The 15,533-nt window shown below is 36.8% G+C and overlaps 1 protein-coding gene and 2 pseudogenes across 5 annotated transcripts in view; 1 reads left to right on the forward strand and 2 right to left on the reverse strand.

Moving 5' to 3' along the window:
* ASCC3 (activating signal cointegrator 1 complex subunit 3) overlaps window positions 1-15,533 on the reverse strand; it is a 388,871-nt gene that overhangs the window by 22,314 nt on the left and 351,024 nt on the right. The window lies entirely within an intron of this gene.
* LOC129471346 (DCN1-like protein 1) lies at window positions 212-1,012 on the forward strand (annotated as a pseudogene).
* On the reverse strand, window positions 950-3,976 carry LOC129471339 (vacuole membrane protein 1-like; annotated as a pseudogene).

Below are 15,533 nucleotides of genomic sequence, written 5' to 3' on the forward strand. Positions count from 1 at the left end.
CCAAATATTCTGGTATAATTTGGTATTTAACATACATTAATTCCAATTTAAATTTGCAAGCATAGGTTTCTAGAAATCTTTCTAATCAGTGTACACTGTCACATTTCTCTATGTGCATGTGTGTGAGATGTGTTTTCTTTTCATGAATTAACATCATTTTTCTTGTAGTCTTTAAGAATATTGCTGCTCACTCGCTCAGAGCCACAGGAGGAGGGGAGAGGCCTGGAGGATATCAACAAGAACAGGTTGAAATCATCGCAGAAGGATAAAGTTTGTCACTTTATGATCTTCACACAATCTAGTGAAAAAAACCGCAGTAAGTTGTCTATCTCAAAATGACTGGAAGTTAGATGTTGCAGCAGATAATTTTTTCCAAAATCCTGAACTTTATATACGAGAGTGTAAAAGGATCACTGGAAAGGAAGAAGTTAGAACAACTGTACAATAGAGACAAAGATCCTCAAAATGAGAATAAAATTGGAATAGATGGTATATAGCAGTTCTGTGACGGCCTGGCACTCAATCCAGCCAGCATTAGTGTGTTGATTATTGCATGGATGTCCAGAGCAGCAACACAGTGTGACTTCTCCAAACAGGAGTTCATGGATGGTATGACAGAATTAGGATGTGACAGCACAGAAAAACTAAAGGCCCAGATACCCAAGATGGAACAAGAACTGAAAGAATCAGGACAATTTAAGGATTTTTACCAGTTTACTTTTAATTTTGAAAGAATCCAAGACCAAAAGGATTAGATCTAGAAGTGGCCATTGCCTACTGGAACTTAGTGCTTAATAGATTTAAATTCTTAGACTTATGGAATAAATTTTTGTTGGAACATCACAAACAATCAACATCAAAAGACACTTGGAATTTTCTTTTAGACTTCAGTACAGTGACTGTAGATCATGTGTCTAATTATGATGAAGAAGGAGCATGGCCTGTTCTTATTGATGATTTTGTGGAATTTGCACGCCCTCAAACTGCTGGGACATAAAGTACAACAGTGTAGCCCTAAAGGAATCTCCTAGAATGTACATAGTCTGTACAATAAATACAACAGAAAATTGCATAATTTCTGCTGGCTGGACTGAACTAAAGATCAATTCTCACAATTCAGACTGAGGGTTGAGACAAAACTTTAAGGATACATCTTGGACCATATTGTATTTCATTCTTCTAATGGTGGTTTGGGCTTGTCTTCTAGTCTGGGCTGCTCTAAACATTTATAATTCCAATACTGTGGATTTCATCTTATATCTGTGGACCATACTACTTTATTCTCCCATAAGTCCGAGAAGCTTTATGGTGATTATTTTGAGGTTTCCATTCTTGCATAAAGCACAATGCTGTCTTCATCAGAAAACAGTTGACATAAGAATTAAACATATGAACATCACAAAGCAATTTATAAGAACTTCTTAAACTACGCTTTGGGCTAGTTGCAAAGACTATGTTAACAGCACTTCCAGTAAGGGTGATATATTTAAGTATACTGGATCTGGAATGGTATTTTGGTTTGGGGGGAATTTTTTTTTTTTTCCTGGCAAATGACATGTGTTGTTGATGTGACTAGAGTATCTGATGAAAAAACAATGTCAGAATAACCAACATGAAAAATTTTTAGGATAACTTGGTGCCTACCTGAAAAATGTATTGTGTTTCAGACTCTTGATTTCAAAAGGTTCCACAGAACTAGTCTGCACTTACCTTACCCATGTATATATATAATTGTCCTATGGGGAGCTTTTATTTAGAAAATGTCCGCATAATGTAAGATTCTACTCCTGTCTACATTATGCACTACATAATTGGACTTAATTATGCTTTTGAAATGCTTATCTGCCTGTCACATAAGTTAAACTATTTAATGTGTTTTGAATGTTTTGGATTGCTACACAATACTCTAAGTTTAGGCATGAGGGTTTGTTTTTTGTTTTGTTTTTACTTTTTTTTTGTCATTGCACTATGGAACACAAATGAAATTATCTTAATTAATTAATTTCTTGGAATGATTAAAGATGTCTTTATAAAGTTTTTTTTGACTTCATTCTAAATACACAGAATAAAAAATGGTGTCAGCTCACTTGTAAGACACCAACCAGATTTTCCTTATACTGTCTCAAAATTTAAAGATCAATTTCCCCAGAGGGTGTGCAACGCATCATAAAATGTCCCTTTTTTGAGGGTGGGAGAGGAAGCGTCGGGCAGGATGGAATATTAAATTGTAACATGATAAACATGCAAGACTGTTATCCAATCTAGATAATTTATATACATTTTGATGACTTAGGAAAACAAAGCAATCATTTGTGACAAGCCTAAAAAGCTTGACATGTTTAACATACTTAGGAACTTTTTTTGTGTGGTAGGAATTCTCTAATTGTATCATGTGGGCCTTTTGAAAGTAACAAACAGAAGGCCAGTCTGTTGCAAGTTCGCTGCTGAACATCAGATTCCATCCTAAGAAAACACAAGGTGGATTGGATCGGGGGTGGATACCTTACCTTAGCACAGAAGGAAAGAGTATGTCAGTGCAAAGTACGGACTAAACTGCTTTCAGGAAAAAAGTTGTAAAAATTGATACAGGTTGGAAAAGGGAATTTTCCTTCCTGGCTTGGAGTCCTCCCAATTTAAGGCAGAACCCATCCACTCCAATTTCTGCAGTTTAAAACTTTCTCTACTTATTTAGTTTTCTCCTCTGAGTTCAACCGCTGCTGGATTCGTTTGGCATAACTTTGTGCCATGGAGTTAATGATAGATAGGATGAAGTAACACACCATGACAACGACCAACTTTTCAAACATCCAGGACAACCAGTTTTCTCCCTGTGGTGTGCCCATTTCGCTTTTGTGGTGAAGCTTCTGCCGTTGAGCCTCCAGGCACTCCTGAAATGGCTTCTGCAGAGATGGACCTATGCCGGGGACAGCACCACTGAAAGCCACCATTTGCTCCACTATGTGCTTGCTGAATGTTATTATAACAAAAATTTTCTGGATATGCATTTTATTATTGCTTTTCCAATTAGGGTTGCACCAAAGAAGGTCCAAAAAGGTACCAGAAAGTGTCCACACGTTATTCCAGCCAGATCAAATAAAGGATTTGGAATTGAAGCACAGGCCAAAATTCCAAAAAATCCAACTTTCTGTACTAGTTTTTGAACTGCCAGTTTGGCCAGGGAGGCAAAGTCTTGTGCAGACTCTGCATGTTCCAGCATCTCTTCAAATTCCTGATACTCTTCATCATCTGGTTCAGCACCTGAGAGGCGAGCTGCTCTGGCCATGAAATACGGAGGCAGCTCTCTGATTGCTGTACCGATACCCCACACGCAGGCCTCAATCCTAACTTTTGAGATGATACTCCACAAAGAAATGGTTCCTTCAGTGCCCCCTTCATCTGGACAAATAATCTAATCAGGATAGGGTGGTTCAGGAAAATTAACTGAATTGCATTCATAAGCAGCTAATGTAACTGAGGCTACATGTGGACCCAGATAAAGCAGAAAGGTGTGCAGCCAAGCCCAACAGAAGAAAAATTCCTAAGCCTATCCAGTAGGCATACAAAAGAAACCGTTTCTCTATACGTTGCACATACTGTTGATGTGCTCCTTCAACATAATATGTAGCTATAAGCACAGCAAGCAGCAGTAAAAAAGACACCACAATGCTTTGATGATGCCATAATTTTGAGGTCCATTTCTTCAAGATTACAAGGATTTCCAGAGAAAAATACTGCAAGGTAATGAGTGGCTGTCTCCACAGGACAATATTCTGCCTTTCTTCCCGCTCCCTCCTCTTCTTTTCATTCACTGAAGAGAGGTCTGTGAAATTTCCATTATGTTGTTCCTTGTTCATTGCTACACGTCTCTGGTCACAATTTTTTCCATTCTCTGCCATTTCATAGATCAGTAACTCTTGAGGAGCCGCTCCGGCCCCAGCTTCTCCGGATCTCCGAAATTCTCTTAATTTATAAGAAGATAGTAGGAGTTAAATTTTGAAAATGGTTGTGATGAGTCACGAAGTTCAATCTTTATAATATAGGTACTGCTCTTTCAGACAAACAGTCTATTTTTGATGACTTCTTATTTTGTTGAAATTGCTTTAATTGCTAATCACTGTGGTTGCCAAATATTTACTTCAGGAGCAAAGAGTTTCAAACAAGCATACACAATGCAAAACACCAATCTGTCTTCTAGTCTATTTGCTGTTTTTGTTTCACTCAGATTAGCTCAGTTTTCTCATCAAAGTAGAATGCTATCTTGTGTGTGTGTGTGTGTGTGTGTGTGTGTATTTTATTACAAGAGCCATGAGCTGCCTTTATGCTGAAAATGGTCATTTCTCTGTTCACTTACTGACACTCAAAGAAGGGTTTCTTGCTTTCTTAAACATTTCCGTAAGGCAGGCTAGAAATGTAATACTTCAAATGTTAGATGATTATGGTCTTTTGATAAGAATAGATTCTGCTTGGTATATCCAGGCACTCTCTAAGGTCTAGGGTTGATATTAACAAAGGAATGTACTTCAGAATAGCAGTACATTTTATGCAAATATGGAAATTATTTTAAGAAACAATGACATATTAAAACTGGTTTTCATTTACATGATTTTGAAATAGACTAGAAAGCTTTCCCTATAAACATATTAATATTCCAATCATAACTTTAATTCAAGAACGCAGTTTTACCAAAAGAAAAGTCTGAAAATTTATATTCAGCCTACTGGAATTGGTTATTAAAAGAAAAAGGAAAAAGAATCCTGCTGCTTTCAGTATTTCTTGATTTCATTTTTGTAAATATAAAGAAGAATTTCAATTATGAAACATTTTTAAAAGATACATATATCTCTATATATATGTACCGTTTTCTTTCCTGTTTTGAAGATTTTGAGTTATGGTTATTGTTTTCAGACTGATTAATTCACATATGCTGTGTTTTGAAATAAGATCCCATTAGCTGTTTTTTTTGTTTGTTTGTTTGTTTTCAATATAAAGTGTTTTCTTTAAAAGTCTGATATTGGTTTGTGGCCTAGTGCCTTGGATTTTACATATTTTTCTTTTTAAATGCAAAACCTCATCAACAGAATAGTGTTTGTCATCAGGTTGGTACTAAACATTTATAATTACTGTGTAATTATAAACAAAAATACATAAAGCTTTGAAGATAGTTATGTAGCATTGAAGTTAAGGTTGTTCACTACGATGGCATCTTAGAATTAAACAAAACTCTTACTAGGGCTGAAAAGAAAAGAATACTGCTGCTAGAATTCTTTAAAATAAATCTTAAAATACATACAAGTGTTTTGATGTAAAATAAATCTTAAAATACACACAACTGTTTTGATCTGTTAAAATGTAGGCTGCAGGCTTGATAACATGAGCTGAAGGGCAAATCGAGCCTCTATGACTTCTGAAAAAAAACTTTCCCAAACTAACTCAGTAAATTGACAGCACAATTAAACTTGGAAACACACAGTCCTCTGCTTCTCAGATCACTGAGTTCAGGCTCCATAAGCCATGGTTTCTCTTTTTGCATAACACATATGAAAGCTCAATTACTGGGAAGTTTTGAAGTAAATACCATATATAGGAAGTAGTGAGAGTGACCAAGATATAAACACATATTCTCATACTATTTGGCTTAGTATTGTATTTAGATGTTTTTCATTTAAATGAAGATTATTTTTTAATTTGCAGACTGGTGGCACATCTTAGAAAGGATCAGAGATATCAGAGCAAGAATAAAAGTCCTGGAATCTCCATTTGGTTTTAGCACAAATTGCCTCAACAAATCACCTTTAGCAGAGCTATTTAACTTCTCTGAAAACAACTGCTTTGTTCTTTGATAAAAAACAGTGCCAGGGCTGGGCGTGGTGGCTCACGCCTGTAGTCCTAGGAGTTTGAGACAAGACTGGGCAACGTGGCGAAACTCTGTCTCTACAAAAAATACAAACAATTAGCCAGGCATGGTGGCTTGCACCTGTAGTCCCAGCTACTCAGGAGGCTGAGGTGGGAGAATCCATTGAGCCCAGAAGTCAAGGGTGCAGTGAGCCAAGATGGTGTCACTGCACTCCAGCCTGGGAAACAGAGCAAGATCCTGTTGCCCAGGCAAAAACCAAAAACCAAAAATCAAAACCAACCAACCAAACAAAAAACACACAGAAAAGGCAGAGAGGTACTCAAAACACTAGACATTTATCATTAGTTCTGGTTTTGTCACCAAATTTGAAAATTTAGACAACTCACTTAAATTTTTGATACTTTTTACTTTAATTTTTCCATAAGAGCTAACATGAAGCTTTTCTTTGGCATATCCAGTACAGAAAGGCTGTCATATCACTTACTACATTTTACAAATACATTTTGCAGTTAATATGATCAAGAAGAGGATTTCAAAGATAAAGGGCAAAGACAACCAATTCCATAAATATGCAATTTACAAATTAGAATCTTCTAAACAGATTTTAAAAATTGAGATATGCATAGTAATTTTGACATCTATTTTTGTTAAGGGAGATAGCAAAGGAAATGCTATTAACAGTAAAATATTAAAAGGAACCATGACAAAAATATCTCAAACCAATAAATGACACAAATGCCCTTGATACATAATTTGAAATGGGATAGAAGAAGCAAAGGCAGGCTGTATTGTAGACTCTGACTTCAAGCCAGGAGGAATAATTCTACTACAACTATGTTTTTCTTTTGTGAAAGACTGCTCAGAACATGAGTAGTCAAGACTACAGAGTTTTCATAATCTGGATGATGGTGCAAATAAAAGGTATGCTTCTATAAAATAAAGGGAATAGTTAAATTACTATGATAAAGCAAGGAAATAAAAGAACTACTAAGAATGAAGATACTAAGACCTATTTCCAAGTCCTGAAATTGTTGTTTACTTTATAAACATTAACTAATGCACTACTCTTCTAAGGTGTTAGTTTTACTCAGATACCAGAGGTTAAGTGACTTGCCTATGGCCTTATACTAAAATGGCAGCAGAGGAGAATTTACAGTCAGAACTGGTGGCAGATTCCCATCCACAGTTCACAGGATCATGCTGATGTTCCATGAGAGCGGTAGTATAATTTTCAATCAGACAGCAGAGCTGTAAACTGCTTGAACCAGTACTTTCTAGGGCCAATAGTACCCGTGTATCAAATGAAAACAACAGGGCACAGAATTAGAACTGCCAATCAGTCATTTTCTCCAAGTCTCCCATTGGCAACTCTAATATTCTTTCCTCTTTCTGGCTTGTTTACTTTCATACAGTTTTGTAGAGAACTTCCAAGAGTGAGAGGATTTAGAATATGAAGCTGGTTTTCATTTTCTTTTTTTTTTTGAGACGGAGTCTTGCTCTGTCGCCCAGGCTAGAGTGCAGCAGCGCGATCTTGGCTCACTGCAACCTCTGCCTCCCGGGTTCAAGCAGTTCTCGGCCTCAGCCTCCCGAGTAGCTGGGATTACAGGCACCCACTACCACCCCCGGCTAATTTTTGTATTTTTAGTAGAGATGGGGTTTCACCATCTTGGCCAGGCTGGTCTTGAACTCCTGACCTCGTGATCCACCTGGCTTGGCCTCCCAAAGTGCTGGGATTATAGGCATGAGCCATGGCGCCCGGCAGAAGCTGGTTTTCATCTCTTTACAATGCAGTTTCTTTCCAGGTGGCTTCCGACAAGCCAAGCCAAACATTTAAGATGGTCAAAACGGATGCTTATAACTTAAAATAGAGGAAAACTGCATACACAAATGTCTAATAACAGATAACTCACTAAATAAGTTATGATATATTACATGAGGGAATATAGCGTGGCCATTAGAAATTATTCTTGAGAACAATATTTAATGCTATAAATTATTAGGCATATGTAAAATAACATAAGATATTTCTATAAGAAAAAAGTGTGTGTGTAAACATATCAAGAAAAAGTCTCCAAAGGTAAAAAAGAACTGTACACAACTACTGCATTTTAGTTAGCATCTGCTTTTTGCAAGAGTAAGGGTTAGTAATTCTAAAACTACATCACTGAATATTCTAGGATTGAGGAGCTAAATAAATATATCTTTATTAACAATAGTGTGATACCTTACAGGTAGAAAGAGGAGTTATTAATAAAAAAGGACGAAGACTAAGTGAACCCTTTGGTCTTAGATTGAAATAAGAGGTATAAGAATGACAAATATAGATGCTTTTACACACACATACATAACACGGGAGGTAAATGGACATGCAAATAAATGCAAATGTCTGTGTATACATACTTACATTTCCTTGCTTTGTACACAGAGGGCCTAGAAGCAAAGTCACCCAAGTAGCAATGGAATGCAGCAAGCACCCAGATTTTCTATTTTTGAGACAGGATCTCGCTCTGTCACCCGGGCTGGAGCACAGTGGCTTGATCATGGCTCACTGCAGCCTTGACCTGTTCAAGCAGTTCTCTCACCTTGGCACCCCCTACCGTCCATCACCACACCCAGATAATTTTTAATTTTTTCGTGGAGATGTGGTCTCACTATGCTGCCTAGGCTGGTTCTGAACTCCTGGCCTCAGTGATCCTCCCGTCTTGGCCTCCCAAAGTGCTGAGATTAAAGGTATGAACTACCATGCCCAGTCCAGATTTTAGTTTCTACAACCATTCTCTAATAAAAGGAACCAAGGTTCTTAAAAACAAAATGGCCAATTCCAAAGCTGGGGCAGGGACAGCACAAGATGCCAGAATGCAAGGTAGTATTCAAGAAACATTGGGGTGAGTCTATACTTATACAAATAAATAACTGAATAAAGTAAATAAGTGGGGGAGAAGGGAAGTTCTTCCTTATAGTATAATTCCAAGAATGACTAAAAAATAAAATCACAATAGTAATTGTTCTGGGCAAATATCACAAATGGATGCTGAAAATAATGTTAAAAACTATGACAAGAGGCCGGGCGCGGTGGCTCACGCTTGTAATCCCAGCACTTTGGGAGGCCGAGGCGGGCGGATCACGAGGTCAGGAGATCGAGACCACTGTGAAACCCCGTCTCTACTAAAAATACAAAAAATTAGCCGGGCGTGGTGGCGGGCGCCTGTAGTCCCAGCTACTCGGAGAGGCTGAGGCAGGAGAATGGCGTGAACCTGGGAGGCGGAGCTTGCAGTGAGCCGAGATTGCGCCACTGCACTCCAGGCTGGGCGACAGAATGAGACTCCATCACAAAAAAAAAAAAAAAAAAAAAAAAAAATTCCAAATTATCTACAATGAAGCATACTATTTTTATAATTAAAGAGAAAACGATTTATCTTTAGATGCTATTTAGAAGGATCAACAATATTTAAGAAATATAAATATTATCCCAGACACTGTATATAAGGATATATATATATAGATATATATACTGTATAAAAAATATCTAATAGAGGCTAAAAGTACCTGGCTGAATCCTTTTCCTTAAAAGTAAATTTAGAAACAGACTCCTTTAAGAAATTTCCTAGATTATTATACAGCTTTTGAATCATTATTGACTGAGTGCTAAAAATGAATCAATGAATTGATCACGCAATATAGGTTTTAGAAGTAATATATATATATAAATTATAATGTACAATCAATATATCTGCAAATATAAAAATTTAATTCATCTTGCCACTTCTCTTCAACCCTTTCTGACCCCAGAGTTCATTAACAAGTTGAGTGTTTGAGAGAGGAAAGGAAGTTATAGGAAACACAAATGAGTATCCAGGGCAACAGCTAAAACTTTAGGACCTTTAACCTTTGTGAAGTGTGACTAATAAGCAGTAGTAAATCACCTTCCTCAATAAGTAAACCATGTGTTAGTTACAAAAGAGTGTAAAAACGTGTTACATGTTTATTATAGCCTTACTTCCCTTCCAATTTTTGATAACTTGAGCTTACTCTATTTTTTTAATAATTCTTCAGTTTCTAAAACAATAAAATTGTTATTTTTGATAATAAAAATGTTTGAGGCTAATTTTAAAACCTTCAAACATTTAAGAACAGCATTAAGAAAAAAATTAAAAATCACCCCAATTCCTGCTACTCAGATACGGCTACTGTTAATCTTTTGGTGGACACCATTCTGGATCTCCTCTCTGGGTATATGTTCATATATAGATATGGACATTCTATACAAATGTAGAGTTCATAAATGGAATTGTAATATTTTGTAGTGTTCTAATAACCTGAGAGATACTTAGGTTATTTCCAAGCCTTAACTTTGCAAATCATTTCATAATGTATATTCTTGTACATATATTTATATAGACTAACTTACTTTACCTTTAAAGAACTTAAATCTTTTGAAAATTTAAAAAATGGGCTTTTATGAAAAAAAAGTTTAGAAACATGTCCAAAAAAGGTATAAAGTAGAAAATCAAAATCCTTTATAATTGCAATCCTTTAGGTATTCTTCCCCCACCAAAACTAGCTCTTCTGACAATCATCCCCCAGTAATGTCAGCTCCATGCTTCTAGTTGCTATGGAGAAAAGCCTTGAAATCATCTTTGGTTCCTTGTTTTCCCTAAAAACCCTTGTTCAATTCATTAGAAGAGTCTGTTAGTTCTCCTTAGAAAAATATTCAGTATCTGACCAGTTCTAATCAACCTCACCCCTACTAACCTGATCAAACCACCATCATTTATTGTCCAGCACTAGAGCACTTAAGGTGTAAAAAGATCATTGATATGGTTTCAGATTCCACATTGCAACTAATCTTCAAGAAATATCACTTGTTAGATTCTAGTGTAGCATTAAAGAAGAATACCCACAATTATCTGAAAAGGCTATAAAAATACTCTTCTCTTTTTAAACTGTTTACCTCTCTAGGTTGGATTTTTTTCATTTACTTCAACTAACACATCCTATGGCAATAGACATTTTATGTTGATTGTAAAAGAAGATATATAAATCTAGTTGGTCTCTTATGAGTTGGATATTAAAGATACTTGCAAAATGTAAAAACTGCCATACCTCTCACTTATTTTTTTATTGTTTTAACCATCGCTTTCGACCTTTTTTACAATAAGCCTCTTTGATATTCCTTGAATATACGAAGTAATTTCCTACATGCAAACTTTCTTAGTGTTTGAATACACACCTCCAGAGACCCTATGGTTCACTCTCTTCTTTGATTTTTAGTTAAATGTTACCTTACCAGTGACATAGTTCCTGAATACCATATTAAAAAATAGTACAAAACATTACCCTCTGTCTTTCTCTTTATTTTATCATTCTTTATTTTTTTAAGAAAATAGCAGTTATTTAAAAATGGCAGTTATTACCTATTAATTTATATATATATATTTTTATTATTATTATACTTTAAGTTTTAGGGTACATATGCACAATGTGCAGGTTTGTTACATAGGTATCCATGTGCCACACTGGTGTGCTGCACCCATTAACTCGTCATTTAACATTAGGTATATCTCCTAATGCTGTCCCTCCCCCCTCCCCCAACCCCACAACAGTCCCCGGAGTGTGATGTTCCCCTTCCTGTGTGCGTGTGTTCTCATTGTTCAATTCCCACCTATGAGTGAGAACATGCCGTCTTTGGTTTTTTGTCCATGCGATAGTTTACTGAGAATGATGGTTTCCAGTTTCATCCATGTGCCTACAAAGGACATGAACTCATCATTTTTTATGGCTGCATAGTATTCCATGGTATATATGTGCCACATTTTCTTAATCCAATCTATCGTTGTTGGACATTTGGGTTGGTTCCCAGTCTTTACTATTGTGAATAGTGCTGCAATAAACATACGTGTGCATGTGTCTTTATAGCAGCATGATTTATAGTCCTTTGGGTATATACCCATCCCATTATTACCCAGTAATGGGATGGCTGGGTCAAATGGTATTTCTAGTTCTAGATCCCTGAGGAATCGCCACACTGACTTCCACAATGGTTGAACTAGTTTACAGTCCCACCAACAGTGTAAAAGTGTTCCTATTTCTCCACATCCTCTCCAGCACCTGTTGTTTCCTGACTTTTTAACGATTGCCATTCTAACTGGTGTGAGATGGTATCTCATTGTGGTTTTGATTTGCATTTCTCTGACGGCCAGTGATGACGAGCATTTTTTCATGTGTTTTTTGGCTGTATAAATGTCTTCTTTTGAGAAGTGTCTGTTCATGTCCTTTGCCCACTTTTTGATGGGGTTGTTTGTTTTTTTCTTGTCAATTTGTTTGAGTTCATTGTAGATTCTGGATATTAGCCCTTTGTCAGATGAGTAGGTTGCAAATATTTTCTCCCATTTTGTACGTTGCCTGTTTACTCTGATGGTAGTTTCTTTTGCTGTGCAGAAGCTCTTTGGTTTAATTAGATCCCATTTGTCAATTTTGGCTTTTGTTGCCATTGCTTTTGGTGTTTTAGACATAAAGTCCTTGCCCATGCCTATGTCCTGAATGGTATTGCCTAGGTTTTCTTCTAGGGTTTTTATGGTTTTAGGTTTAACCTGTAAGTCTTTAATCCATCTTGAATTAATTTTTGTATAAGGTGTATGAAAGGGATCCAGTTTCAGCTTTCTACATATGGCTAGCCAGTTTTCCCAGCACCATTTATTAAATAGGGAATCCTTATCCCATTGCTTGTTTTTGTCAGGTTTGTCAAAGATCAGATAATTGTAGATATGCGGCATTATTTCTGAGGGCTCTGTTCTGTTCCATTGATCTATGTCTCTGTTTTCGTACCAGTACCATGATGTTTTGGTTACTGTAGCCTTGTAGTATAGTTTGAAGTCAGGTAGCGTGATGCCTCCAGCTTTGTTCTTTTGGCTTAGGATTGACTTGGCGATGTGGGCTCTTTTTTGGTTCCATATGAACTTTGAAGTAGTTTTTTCCAATTCTGTGAAGAAAGTCATTGGTAGCTTGATGAGGATGGCATTGAATCTATAAATTAGCTTGGGTAGTATGGCCATTTTCATGATATTGATTCTTCCAACCCATGAGCATGGAATATTCTTCCATTTGTTTGTATCCTCTTTTATTTCATTGAGCAGTGGTTTGTAGTTCTCCTTGAAGAGGTGCTTCACGTCCCTTGTAAGTTGGATTCCTAGGTATTTTATTCTATTTGAAGCAATTGTGAATGAGAGTTCACTCGTGATTTGGCTCTCTGTTTGTTATTGGTGTAGAAGAATGCTTGTGATTTTTGTACACTGATTTTGTATCCTGAGACTTTGCTGAAGTTGCTTATCAGCTTAAGGAGATTTTGGGCTGAGACAATGGGGTTTTCTAGATATACAATCATGTCATCTGCAAACAGGGACAATTTGACTTCCTCTTTTCCTAATTGAAAACCCTTTATTTCCTCCTCCTGCCTGATTGCCCTGGCCAGATCTTCCAGCACTATGTTGAATAGGAGTGGTGAGACACAGCATCCCTGTTTTGTGCCAGTTTTCAAAGGGAATGCTTCCAGTTTTTGCCCATTCAGTATGATATTGGCTGTGGGTTTGTCATAGATAGCTCTTATTATATTGAGATACGTCCCATCAATACCTAATTTATTGAGAGTTTTTAGCATGAAGGGCTGTTGAATTTTGTCAAAGGCCTTTTCTGCATCTATTGAGATAATCATGTGGTTTTTGTCTTTGGTTCTGTTTATATGCTGGATTACATCTATTGATTTGCGTATGTTGAACCAGCCTTGCATCCCAGGGATGAAGCCCACTTGATCATGGTGGATAAGTTTTTTGATGTGCTGCTGGATTCGGTTTGCCAGTATTTTATTGAGGATTTTTGTATCAATGTTCATCAAGGATATTGGTCTGAAATTCTCTTTTTTGGTTGTGTCTCTGCCAGGCTTTGGTATCAGGATGATGCTGGCCTCATAAAATGTGTTAGGGAGGATTCCCCCTTTTTCTATCAATTGGAATAGTTTCAGAAGGAATGGTACCAGTTCCTCCTTGTACCTCTGGTAGAATTCGGCTGTGAATCCATTCAGGTCCTGGACTCTTTTTGGTTGGTAAGCTATTGATTATTGCCACAATTTCAGAGCCTGTTATTGGTCTATTCAGAGATTCAACTTCTTCCTGGTTTAGTCTTGGGAGGGTGTATTTGTCGAGAAATTTATCCATTTCTTCTAGATTTTCTAGTTTATTTGCGTAGAGGTGTTTGTAGTATTCTCTGATGGTAGATTGTATTTCTGTGGGATCGGTGGTGATATCCCCTTTATCATTCTTTATTGCATCTATTTGATTCTTCTCTCTTTTCTTCTTTATTAGTCTTGCTAGTGGTCTATCAATTTTGTTATCTTTTCAAAAAACCAGCTCCTGGATTCATTAATTTTTTGAAGGGTTTTTTGTGTCTCTATTTCCTTCAGTTCTGCTCTGATTTTAGTTATTTCTTGCCTTCTGCTGGCTTTTGAATGTGTTTGCTCTTGCTTTTCTAGTTCTTTTAATTGTGATGTTAGGGTGTCAATTTTGGATCTTTCCTGCTTTCTCTTGTGGGCATTTAGTGCTATAAATTTCCCTCTACACACTGCTTTGAATGTGTCCCAGAGATTCCGGTATGTTGTGTCTTTGTTCCTCTGTTCTCGTTGGTTTCAAAGAACATCTTTATTTCTGCCTTCATTTCGTTATATACCCAGTAGTCATTCAGGAGCAGGTTGTTCAGTTTCCATGTAGTTGAGCGGTTTTGAGTGAGTTTCTTAATCCTGAGCTCTAGTTTGATTGCACTGTGGTCTGAGAGACTGTTATAATTTCTGTTCTTTTACATTTGCTGAGGAGAGCTTTACTTCCGGCTGAGTGGTCAGTTTTGGAATAGGTGTGGTGTGGTGCTGAAAAAAATGTATATTCTGTTGATTTGAGGTGGAGAGTTCTGTAGATGTCAATTAGGTCCGCTTGGTGCAGAGCTGAGTTCAATTCCTGGGTATCCTTGTTAACTTTCTGTCTCGTTGATCTGTCTAATGTTGACAGTGGGGTGTTAAAGTCTCCCATTATTATTGTGTGGGAGTCTAAGTCTCTTTGTAGGTCAGTCAGGACTTGCTTTATGAATCTGGGTGCTCCTGTATTGGGTGCATGTACCTTTAGGATAGTTAGCTCTTCTTGTTGAATTGATCCCTTTACCATTATGTAATGGCCTTCTTTGTCTCTTTTGATCTTTGTTGGTTTAAAGTCTATTTTACAAGAGACTAGGATTACAACCCCTGCCTTTTTTTGTTTTCCATTTGCTTGGTAGATCTTCCTCCATCCCTTTATTTTGAGTCTATGTGTGTCTCTGCACGTGAGATGGGTTTCCTGAATACAGCACAAATATATTTTAAATTGTCAGTCTTCCCCATCTTGAGTGAAAGTCCGTAACAGAAGGGACTCTTCTGTCTTGTTCATTATTATATGCTCAGTGCCTAGAAAAGTATCTGGCACGTAGTTTGCCTTCAATATGTTTTAGTAGAATGGGTGACTAAAACTGTCATCTTATTTCATTTATATTTGCTTGCACTTTGGAAATTCTTGATATGATCAACCAGTTGTTTCTCAACAATGCTACCATGAAGTTGTTAAATGCAAGTACATTTTATCCTAAAACTAGAAAAAAGCGGGCAGGAATG

The sequence above is a fragment of the Symphalangus syndactylus genome, chromosome 2, assembly GCF_028878055.3.
Source record: "Symphalangus syndactylus isolate Jambi chromosome 2, NHGRI_mSymSyn1-v2.1_pri, whole genome shotgun sequence".
NCBI lineage: Eukaryota > Metazoa > Chordata > Mammalia > Primates > Hylobatidae > Symphalangus > Symphalangus syndactylus.